This window comes from Stylophora pistillata, chromosome 1, assembly GCF_964205215.1.
Source record: "Stylophora pistillata chromosome 1, jaStyPist1.2, whole genome shotgun sequence".
Taxonomy (NCBI): domain Eukaryota; kingdom Metazoa; phylum Cnidaria; class Anthozoa; order Scleractinia; family Pocilloporidae; genus Stylophora; species Stylophora pistillata.
The window spans coordinates 41,403,608-41,413,011 of NC_142519.1; the positions used below are offsets into that span (position 1 = coordinate 41,403,608).

The 9,404-nt window shown below is 40.0% G+C and overlaps 1 pseudogene across 1 annotated transcript; it reads left to right on the forward strand.

Annotated features, from left to right (window-relative positions):
• Positions 1–11: 11 nt before the first annotated feature.
• LOC148742568 (oncoprotein-induced transcript 3 protein-like) lies at positions 12–9,399 on the forward strand (annotated as a pseudogene). The gene is made up of 8 exons (XR_015996338.1): positions 12–132; positions 1,808–2,041; positions 3,559–3,954; positions 4,788–4,835; positions 5,266–5,635; positions 5,759–6,343; positions 7,036–7,624; positions 8,788–9,399. The product of XR_015996338.1 is annotated as an oncoprotein-induced transcript 3 protein-like (transcript).
• Positions 9,400–9,404: the final 5 nt, after the last annotated feature.

Sequence of the window (9,404 nt, forward strand, 5' to 3'; positions counted from 1 at the left end):
GTGAAAATTCCATGATCAATGGCGAAGAGTTTAGTCTGGAAGATGCGGGGTTTGATCCTGTTGAAATTTCAATTGACACAACCATTCATCGAGATGAAGGACTGGAACCTAAGGAGCATCCAGCAAACTTGGGTATGAATCAGGAGGGCTTCGTTTAGACAGGACTAACGAGAAACTAAAAACAGGGGAAAAAAAACATAAAACAGAAATGCCCTTCATTTCAAATTCGAAATAACGTTACCAAAACGAAACAGTAAGATCTATAAAAAAAAAAACTTCGTCATGTTGGTGAAAAGAAAATTGCACCCCTTGTACCAGGGTCTATTCATTTGAAGTTAAAAATATTTACACGATGATAGGCTCTCATTGTTCCCTTAATTAAAAATAAATTTCCCATTTTAAGACCATAATAGTTGAAGAATACATGATAATACACGTTTCCAGACCAACATGATTGATACACCATGTCCCCTAGGACAGCAAATACTTTTATGGCCCACTTAGAAATGCTGGTCTTACTTATACGCTAGGGGGGTTCAATATTAGATGCAAGGATGCTTTTCCTTAAGTTCCTTTGATATTGGATTACAATTTGATATTGATTGATTCCCAGAGTTAAACCCGTGTGAACCTGCCAATTACAAGCTCCTCAACACAAAATACCGTCTTGTAGAAAACAAGGATCAAAGCTCGGTGAAATGTGATCAGCGAGATCTCGCTCTTCCCGACTGATGCGGAAGGTGACCACATTCCAGAAAGTTGCGTTCCCATGAGACGCTGCGGAACTCATGCTCCGGGCTGGCTCAATGGTAAACATCTAAGTGTCCAGGAAGGCGTGGTAGTTCGTCAAGTCTGTTATCATTGGACGGATGGGTGCTGCCAATGGAAAAACAATGTGAAAATTCGAAACTGTGGCAACTTCTAAGTGTACGAGTTACAAAGACCACCAGTATGCGCGTTACGTTATTGTGGAGACAAAGGAGGTACGAATTTTTCGTTTTATCTTCTTTATAAACATTACAGAGGCCTTAATTAGCCAAGCTGATCGTTTATGTAGGTTGATTAATTTTCTTCCTAAATATGAAAAAAGACGCCCTATCGGATAAAGCGAAAAAAGAAAACAGTTTCGGTATGGTGTCTGTTCTGCCTCTGCGTAACAAATAGACTCGAGTAGTTGCCGCGCGTCTGCTCTGTAATGGTTCACGGGTAATGTTAACATGTTGGAAGAAAACTGAAGAACAACACGAATGCTTCACTAGTGTTCTTACCCCATTTCCGACTTCTGCGATCTATAATTACTAGACAGACCCATGCCAACTGGGAACCTACTTGCTACAAGTAATCAAAAAGCAAACTTCTGCAAATGGTGGAGTCATCGATGCGTTTGTCCTCTGACAGATAATGGCGAGATATCAATCATAATTGAGGTTATTATACAATCTTTGCAAAATGATAGGCAACAACTAATCACAGCGAGCTTTGTACACATTTCACTGTGCAACTTAACATGAGTAACGGCCTTAGTATGCCTACAAAAAAACATTCTTCATAATAGCGAAGAAATTCCAAAATTATTGCTGATGTTAGCCAGTCAAATCATGCTTACGCCTGTGATTGTTTCATCGTCTCTTTCTTTCCATCGCTTCTTTTTTGTGTCAAAATCGCGGAACCGAAAAGAAACTTCCAAGAAATGAAAATAAACGATAATCTCAAAGATAGCAACACCGAAAATTTCAAGGTGACTAGATCATTTTCCTTCGATTAGTCGTTACTTGATAATCACTGACCATTCTTTTATAATCTTAAGCATTCAATCCATGTTTTCCTGGCAAATACAAGCTCCTCAACACATACGACCGTCTTGTGGGAAACAAAGATCAAAGCTCAGTCAAATGTGATAAGCGAGATATCGCTCTCCCAGGCTGGTTTCGCTTCGTTGGTGCAGCTGGTGACAGAATGCCAACCAAATGTCCAGAAACAAATCGCTGCGGTACTCGTGCGCCAGGTTGGCTGAATGGAAAGCATCCTTCTGCCGAAGACGGTATAGTAAGCCGTGAAGTTTGTTATAACTGGTCAAAAAACTGCTGTCGATGGAAAAACAAGATATATGTGAAGAATTGTGGAGTATTTTACGTGTATGAGCTGCAAAAACCCCCTGCGTGCTCACTTCGATACTGCGGTGAGGGTTGCCTTGCTTGGTTTAACATTTAATGAGAAATTGGATAATATATTCCTGATTACCGTCACGAATATAGAACAAGGTTTTACACTATTAAAGCGGAAAAACCAACGCTTGTTCTATAATACAAGTTTAGTAGGTGTAGTGAGGTGTAGTACGGTGTAGTACGGTGTACTACGGTGTGGTACGGGGTAGTAAGGTATAGTACAGTGTAGTACGGTGTAGTACGGTGTAGTACGGTGTAGTACGGAGTAGTACGGTGTAGTACGGTGTAGTACGGTGTAGTACGGTGTAGTTTGGTGTAGTACGGTGTAGTACGGTGTAGTTTGGTGTAGTACGGTGTAGTTTGGTGTAGTACGGTGTAGTACGGTGTAGTACGGTGTAGTACGGTGTAGTACGGTGTAGTACGGTGTAGTACGGTGTAGTGAGGTGTACTACGGTGTAGTGAGGTGTAGTGAGGTGTAGTGAGGTGTAGTGAGGTGTAGTACGGTGTAGTTTGGCGTAGTGAGGTGTAGTACGGTGTAGTACGGTGTAGTGCGGTGTAGTTCGGTGTAGTTCGGTGTAGTTCGGTGTAGTTCGGTGTAGTACGGTGTAGTTCGGTGTAGTACGGTGTAGTTCGGTGTAGTACGGTGTAGTATGGTGTAGTTTGGCGTAGTTTGGTGTAGTACGGTGTAGTGCGGTGTAGTTTGGTGTAGTACGGTGTAGTTTGGTGTAGTGAGGTGTAGTGAGGTGTAGTACGGTGTAGTACGGTGTAGTTTGGTGTAGTACGGTGTAGTGAGGTGTAGTACGGTGTAGTTTGGTGTAGTACGGTGTAGTACGGTGTAGTGCAGAGTAGTTCGGTGCAGTACGGTAGTAGGTGTAATTTGGTGCAGTTTTAATGTTACAGACTTCATTCAAATGATTTGCCTTGTTTCGAGGTTGAGCAGATTTTCATTGGATTTTACCTTTTTTTCTGTTAGTTATTATTTTGCTCGCTATTTCGCTCCTGGTTCGGCTGCATGATTCTTATTAGTCACAATTGTAACGCGCTGTTAAACTTGATTCATCAGCTGGTTTGAATTCTCAGCACAATTTGGCTATCATTGTTCGTTTATTATTTTTCTTTTTTGGCCTTTATCTGGTTTTTTAAATCAAAATTTCTCCTAAGACTTGATCTAGTGTTTGTTGTTATTACACCGTATGGTTTACTTTATGTGCTCCTTCTTACGCTTCTAAAGTTCATAATCTACAGGTCGTTACCTAACTAAATCATTAATACATACCACGAGGTAGCTCTAAGGAGCCTTTGATTACACCTGTTAGTTAGAGCATAACTCTTCTTTGATGAAGAACTGAATAAGTTTCTATTTAAAACAGAGACCATTTCCCTCTCATTACAGGAGAGACTACAGTATGTTCAGATCGCGGCTACCAAGTTCTTAACCAAACCGATCGTGCAATGGCCAACTCTGATCAAAGTAGGGTGAAATGCGATGGAAGAGCTCCTGATAACATTCTTGTACCAAAGTGGTATCGTATGACGGGAGATAGTGGTGACCAGATTCCAGAGAGTTGTGTTCCCATGAGACGCTGCGGAACTCACGCTCCAGGCTGGCTTAATGGTTCACATCCAAGTTTGCAAGAAGGTGTAGTAGCTCGTCAAGTCTGCTATCATCGGACGGGAGGATGTTGTCAATGGAAGAATAACATTCAAATCCGAAACTGCGGGGACTTCTATGTGTACGAGCTGCAAAAACCACCAACATGTTCATTACGTTACTGTGGAAACAAAGAAGGTAAGAGCTCGCTACCTTAACTTCTCTCCAAAGGCATTATTCAGTTTTGATTTCGCCGCGGGGGTAATTTTGAAGTTGACTTACGACTAAAACTAGTTTACGATATTTTTTTGTCCGTTTTAAGGTCATGTGCACCTTTTTGCTAACACTCCTAATTAATTGTCTAAAATAGTGGTACATACATGCATGCATGCATACATACATACATGTGTTTAAATACTTCGTGTTTTGGTGTGTACAGCGGCAATCATAATTACCCCGGGTATGATTACTTATGCCTTAAGAAACGTGGTAGAGTAAAACCTAGCCTGAGGGACTAAAAGTTAAAAGACTTGAGGTGGAGGCCAAGCTTCGTTTTCATGTTGTGTTCTTTGGTAATATGATATTCTCTTACACTACCTCTCTCTACGTTTGATTGCAAACTAATGTTGTTTACTGAACAAACTTTAGAAGTGGAGGGAAATTACCTGCGAAGGAGTAGCATCTCATCCAGGGGAGGGGGGGTAGGGATAGCAATACTCTTAATGTTTCCCTTTAGCTGGTTAGTTTTGTTTTCCCAGTGAAGGTTCTAAGAGAACTCCCAACTTTTCTTTTTGTTAATTATGCGTACATATGCATGTGAATAAGAGGAAATTTGAAAGAAACAGTTCTCCAGTGCATCATCACGTCACCAACACTGGAAAAACAAAACATTGCAAGCTGAAGAGGAATATGGGTTTTCACTTTATTTGAAAAACAATTTTGAGTCATGAGTCCGAGGGATTACTTATCTTTGAGTCTTTTACCTTAATAGCAATAGATAGCCTCAGCATAGTTTATGGAATTTTTTGCAGAGCTTATTACCCAGCCACCACCGATTACAGCGCCAAAGCCAAAGTCAGGTAACTCAAACAAACAATACTGAGCCATTTTGCTCACAAACCTCAATTTCTTTGTTGCAATGATGATGCACATGGTTCTCACTTACTTGATCTAAAGTGCCTCCCTCAACTGAGCGTCGCTCTCCTAAACACAGCCCTCATCATTGAATACAAGTTAACCAGAAATAGGGGACAATTTGTTTGAAACAGCCTTGAAAACGCATTTTTCTCCTGCAAAAACGTTTTTTCCGCTCACTAATTATTGTATTTAAAGTTTTGTCTGGTTTAAGTTGGTCTAAGACATTCAAACATTTCTAATTGTGCAAGTACATCTGTTAGACGATAGCTTTGTTACGGTATTGAGTGATTGTAGATTCAGAAATGCTACGAAAACGGTTTTAGCCTCCAAGCAGCTGACATTAATATCCAAGTTCTTGACTGTTTGTCTTAGTATTCGACCCATGTTATCCTGGCAAATACAAGCTCCTCAACACATACGACCGTCTTGTGGGAAACAAAGATCAAAGCTCAGTCAAATGTGATCAGAGATATCGCTCTCCCAGGCTGGTTTCGCTTCACTGGTGCAGCTGGTGACAGGATGCCAACCAAATGTCCAGAAACAAATCGCTGTGGTACACATGCACCAGGTTGGCTGAATGGAAAGCTTCCTTCTGTCGCAGAAGGAATAGTAAGCCGCGAGGTCTGTTATCACTGGTCAAAAAACTGCTGTAAATGGAAAAACAAGATAAATGTGAAGAACTGTGGTCCATTTTACGTGTATGAGCTGCAAAAACCACCTGCGTGCTCACTTCGATACTGCGGTGAGTAAAGGGCTTGCTAGCTTAAAGAGACATCTGCCACTTACATAACATTGCTTGATGGGTAGTATTAAAATGGGTATTTTTATCATTAGAAATTGATAAATTATCTTCGTTACATAATAGGAGAGGCCACGGAATGTTCATATGACGGCCACCAAGACCTTAACCAAGCTGACCGTGCAATGGCTAACTCTGATCAAAGTAGGATTAAGTGCGATGGAAGAGCTCCAGATAACATTCTTGTCCCAAAGTGGTATCGTATGACGGGAGACAGTGGTGACCAGATTCCAGAGAGTTGTGTTCCCATGAGACGCTGCGGTACTCGCGCTCCAGGCTGGCTCAATGGTTCACAACCGAGTTTGCAAGAAGGTGTAGTAGCTCGTCAAGTCTGTTATCATTGGACCGGAGGATGTTGTCAATGGAAGAATAACATTCAAATCCGAAACTGCGGCGACTTCTATGTATACGAGCTTCAAAAGCCTCCGGCGTGTACATTACGTTATTGTGGGAATATGGAAGGTGAGGTTTTTGTTCTTTTAACTTGCCTAAACACAACACCGAAGCTTTACTTGTTCTCGTGTGCGAATTCAAGTGTTTTTATTTATTTATTTATTTTTGCAGCGCCCACTACTCAACCACCAATCATAAAACCGACGCCGTCACCAGGTAGCGTATTATCTCCAGCAATTTTCTTTTGGCCACAAGTGTTATAAGGTTACCCAGGATTCCTTTTGGTTTAGCTTTAATTCGCTCTATGATTGGTCTATAAACGCGTGCCACTCTCTCAGCCAATCAGATGCAACAAAAAACAAGGAAAAAAGTTATAATTCCTCATTGCCTGTTTTGAATATTTTGATTTTGGTTTTAAGACTTTCATTCGCTTTAGAAAGTACACGTATTAGGTAACCTGCTGTCTTTATCTACACAAATTGAGAACACGATAAAACTACCTTTACGATTTGTAGCTGTCTTCCAGTGTAACCGATAAATCAAAAGTTAAATAAGCAACTCTAGTTTTATGATTAACCTTCTGCTTTTGCTGAACCGAACCAAAAACAATGCTTTTTGGAAAAGCTGACGTCACTGCTGCTTGAGTTTTCTGTCGGGATTACAAAACCCTTCTTTTACGCCTGTTCAGAATTTTCAGAAAGTGTTTCTACCTCCGGTGACTGTCAGTATCTCAAATATATCCAGCATGCTATGGATTTGAGAACATTTGATGTTTTTCTGCGAGCAGAAAATTTTACATGCAAACGCTGGTTCTAAATTTATCCTGCTTAGTGTGAACAGCTCATTGAACAGCAGTAAAAGTATCCATTGTTCCTGATTTAGGTAATGGCCGCCTCGTACCACGTAAGTAATGCTTGTGTTGATTCTCTAATTTTGAATACCTCTTCATTCTTCAGGGGTAAATGTCACTTGTGATAAAGACGGGATGTTCATCAGCATTCCAAAGAACTTTCTTCCGGGCATGAAAATGGATCATCTCCGTCTCAGTGATGTAAACTGCGGGGCCACAGAGACCCAAACTCACTTTATTCTTCCCACAAAACTGAAAGAATGCCAGACAACGAGTAGGGACACCAAGAATTCTGTCTGTTTCGTGAACAAGGTGTTGGAGATATCTGTCGAACACCAGCCGATTATCACGCGCCTGCGCGAAGTGGAAATACCCTTCAGCTGTTGTTACTCAAACACAGGAGTCGTTTCCTCTGTTGGTCTCCATATCAAAAGCAAAAAGGTCGTTCTGTCCAGGAATGGATTTGGAGAATTTATTTTAGAAATGAAGATCTTCCCCGATAACAGGTTCATCGACCATTACGAAAGCGAAGACTTTCCAGTGAATGTACCTTCGGGAAAATTGCTGTACGTGGACGTCAGCTTGGATACAGAGGACTTGAAACTCGAGATCTTGGCAGAAACGTGTTTTGCCACACCTGATCCTAATCCTTTTAAACCTGGATTGAAATACTTGTTCATCGATGATGGGTATGAGAAACTCGTTTTAATTCTTGGTTTTTTTGTTTTGTTGTTGTTGTTTTTTTTTTTACATCAAATGGCAGTAGTAAGCTCCTTAGAAGTGTAAGACACAACGACTCGTCCCAGTAAAACACTGCCACATAAACCTGAAGTTTTCATGTTTTTTTCGTTGTTATGTCTTTTTGTTCTCTATTGACTTATGTCAATTGCTTCTTTTGCAACAAATAAGGGCCGCATCTCTCGACTTGTCTTCGCTTCTTCATAATCGTCATTTAGGCTTGTTACGCAACGTTCAATTAATTCAAGGGAAACGTGTCTCTTGACGAGCGTTAAATCTGTTGCGATTGAAGTTTATCCTTGAATGTGGAGAGACAGTTTTTAAATTTTTGATTTAAAAGTTCCACTTTTCAACTCGGTGTGCCTTTCCTCCATTGTCTCTCAAGAATGTTTTTAATAATACAATACACCCTTTAAGAGCTATAATGCCAAAAAAGAAATCAACCAAGTACAATCTGAGAAAAGAGACAAGTCACCATCCTAAAATAAACACTGAGAGGTTCAAAAACACGTTTGTTAATCGCTTAATTTTTAAACATAATCTAGTCTTATAATTTTTATCTTGATTTTCTCTGTAATTTATATATATACCTTCTTTTAATGTTGTAACATAGGATATGTGATTATTTATCTTATGACTTAATAAAGATTCAATTCAATTCAATTCAATTCTCTATCCAAAAATTTTATCTCCTTTGCTCAAAGTTATTAGGAGTCCAGATGCCCAGGTAGTACCTACCAATTGTGCTATAATCTTTCCCACACTTGATCTTTTGTTTGATCAAGACGATACTGCATTGCTCAAGCAATACTTTCGATAACACATTTCAAACTAGCTCGTATATTTTCATAATTAAACTAGGGTTTTTTGTTGAATGACTTTCCTCAATGAGCAAGTTGAATTTATTTTTGTTATTAACGGTTTCGATAGTCACGTCATTACCGCAAGTATTGTTTTGGTGTCCATTCAGTGCTGTTATGAAAAGTTGCAATAACGCCTACGTTTAAAAAGAAAATTTCGAGAAAATTTGTATTTTTTGCGTCGTTACGATTCCTCGTATGTGAACTAGCGATGTGTGCTACGCAATCGCCAGCTGCCGTGACTTCTTTTGCAGGTGTGCTGTAGACGATACCTTAGAGTTTATTCCATCCGATGACGAAAGAAGTCAGAGGTTCAGTCTAGCAGCGTTCAAATTCTTGGGTAATCATCACTATGTGTACTTGCATTGCAAGCTCAAAATATGTAACGCAACAGACCCGAAGTCACGCTGTGCACAGGGCTGTCTCCGTGAAGGAAAAAGGAAGAGGTCGCTGTACTCTCAGGAAACAAATGACGAAGAGTATATCTTGGCCCAGGGACCGTTCGTGCATTCAGAAAGTGATGACGATGAAACGGACAACCAGAAGCAAATGGAAATGAACGAAGTTGAAAGTAGGGCTAGGTTTTTTATCCTTCAAAAATAGTGAAACTGAGGCGTTGTGGTACATAACTTAAATTGCAATCAGATTTTCACGAAAAAAACTCATTCAGAACTGTTCTTAATACTCTAAAATATAGCATGCATATGTTAAATTTTGTTCACTGTGTGATATCAAGAATAAGGAAGACGGCAAATTTTGAGCTCAGCGATGAAAATGTAAGAAAGATTAAAGAAAATACATCTTTCTTAGTTTCATTACCAGGACGGAACAACATTAATTATGCCCTTTCGAAGCTTAAAATTCACCATTC